General features: G+C 58.2%; 1 non-coding gene across 1 annotated transcript in view; it reads left to right on the forward strand.

Moving 5' to 3' along the window:
- Positions 1-1,622: 1,622 nt before the first annotated feature.
- LOC126178746 (small subunit ribosomal RNA) overlaps positions 1,623-2,500 on the forward strand; it is a 1,909-nt gene continuing 1,031 nt past the window's right edge. Inside the window, exon 1 of the ribosomal RNA XR_007536608.1 lies at positions 1,623-2,500. This exon is cut by the window's right edge and continues 1,031 nt beyond it. This is a non-coding gene — a ribosomal RNA (small subunit ribosomal RNA).

The raw sequence follows: 2,500 nt of genomic DNA on the forward strand, positions 1-2,500 counted from the left end.
CGCAAGTGTTGCTTACTTTTTACATGCTCCCGCTGTACACTGTAATGTGGACGACTGCAGGATGTACATGGCCCCCCCCCCTCCCCCCTGCCTTCGCACGCTGGTCGTTCAGGTGCTTGCGTGTTCAATGCCCTTCGCAGCTGTTCACTGGCATTCGCATGTCGAAGCGCTCAGTCTACGTCGTGGTACGGCCTGTGTCCACTGTCCGCTGATGTCGTAAGCTTAACCCTCACATTGTACTGCACATAGGTCCGTATGTACTGAATGATACGCTGTGGCACATGTGTGACCGTACAACGACTGCGCCCAACAACAGCGAACCATACGGTCCAAATGTTGTGCACTCAGCCACGTGCCGTCTCCCCATAACAGCTACATTGCAGTGTGGTACGCCATAGAGACGTGTGGGAGTAACGGACGCCCTGGATGGCGATCAGCATGAGCCGTCTGTTGATGTAGTGGCGCGTGTATTCAAACGTAGTCGTCTCTTCTCACACAGTGTGATAGCATGGTGCACCGCGTTCCACATCTGCGACATGGTACAGATGCTGGTTGACAGTCGGTCTCGTAATGGACATCGCATACGTAGGGGGGCCACCTCCCACGTGTTCTCTAGTCGTGCACATTTTGTTGCGTGTATGTGGGCAGACGTAGTGTGTCGTGACACCTAACAGACAGGTATGCAATAATCGTTGCATTTGCAAAGTGGGATGGACGTCTACGTTTGCTGGTGACGTTACGCAAATGAACAACTGGTAAACCCATTGTGGTGCGGTAGTTGTTGCTGGAGGTAAATCAGTAAGGGCAAATCTGTGTGTGAAGCGATACGCGGCGGTGGCTGGGTGGGACCGTCCCCGGCCGGTGAGGGGGGGCCGCCCGGCGTGCTGGCCGCGCGGTGCGTGGGCGCACGCGCTACAGCCGGCTGGTGGGGGCGCCCAGTGGCAGGCGCGCCGGCCGACGGACGCGGCAGGCGGCGCAGCTGCGCGCCGGGGCACCCTGCGCGCGGCGCCGGGCGGCCAAAGTGGGTCCTCGCGGGCCCGGTGCGAAGCGCGGTGGACATCTGCAGTGTGCTGGTCCGACTGAGGACTGTGTGCGTTGAGGATGCGCCGCCGCCCGGCACTCGGCGCCGCGACGCCGTCTGCTGCTCGGTCGCCCCAGCGGTTCTCGCTGGTGGTTTGTATCGCAGTTGTGCAGACGTGTTGGCACGTGCGCTGTGCTGGGAGAGTTCGCTTCGGCACCCACGTGGGGCCTTTGCCCTTCTGTGGCGCTGGCGTTGGAGCTGCCGGTCACCGTAGGTGGCGCGTGTTGTCTCCCGCCGGCAATGCCACGACAGCACGCTCCCGGGCCTCTGTCGGCAGCGGCAAGCTCAGTTGGGAGCACGGGTGGTCGCACCTAAACCGTCTACTCGCCTAACTCCGGGCGATTGCGCCTCTCTCGAACCCGACCAAGTACTTAGGACGGCGCTGCGCGCCGCCGGGACCTGAGAGGGTTTCGAGGTGTATTGTGCAGGGGAGCTCAGCCTCCTCCTGTTTGCAGAATAATTGAGCGGACGCTTGCGTGTTCGCGCGGGCCCCTGGGACACACTCCCGGGCGGCCGGCTGCTCAGCTCTAGTTGACGCAGCTCCCTGGTTGATCCTGCCAGTAGTCATATGCTTGTCTCAAAGATTAAGCCATGCATGTCTCAGTACAAGCCGCATTAAGGTGAAACCGCGAATGGCTCATTAAATCAGTTATGGTTCCTTAGATCGTACCCACGTTACTTGGATAACTGTGGTAATTCTAGAGCTAATACATGCAAACAGAGTCCCGACCAGAGATGGAAGGGACGCTTTTATTAGATCAAAACCAATCGGTCGGCTCGTCCGGTCCGTTTGCCTTGGTGACTCTGAATAACTTTGGGCTGATCGCACGGTCCTCGTACCGGCGACGCATCTTTCAAATGTCTGCCTTATCAACTGTCGATGGTAGGTTCTGCGCCTACCATGGTTGTAACGGGTAACGGGGAATCAGGGTTCGATTCCGGAGAGGGAGCCTGAGAAACGGCTACCACATCCAAGGAAGGCAGCAGGCGCGCAAATTACCCACTCCCGGCACGGGGAGGTAGTGACGAAAAATAACGATACGGGACTCATCCGAGGCCCCGTAATCGGAATGAGTACACTTTAAATCCTTTAACGAGTATCTATTGGAGGGCAAGTCTGGTGCCAGCAGCCGCGGTAATTCCAGCTCCAATAGCGTATATTAAAGTTGTTGCGGTTAAAAAGCTCGTAGTTGGATTTGTGTCCCACGCTGTTGGTTCACCGCCCGTCGGTGTTTAACTGGCATGTATCGTGGGACGTCCTGCCGGTGGGGCGAGCCGAAGGCGTGCGACCGCCTCGTGCGTGTTCGTGCGTCCCGAGGCGGACCCCGTTGAAATCCTACCAAGGTGCTCTTTATTGAGTGTCTGGGTGGGCCGGCACGTTTACTTTGAACAAATTAGAGTGCTTAAAGCAGGCAAGCC

The sequence above is a fragment of the Schistocerca cancellata genome, chromosome 3 (genome assembly GCF_023864275.1).
Source record: "Schistocerca cancellata isolate TAMUIC-IGC-003103 chromosome 3, iqSchCanc2.1, whole genome shotgun sequence".
NCBI classification, from domain to species: Eukaryota; Metazoa; Arthropoda; class Insecta; order Orthoptera; family Acrididae; genus Schistocerca; species Schistocerca cancellata.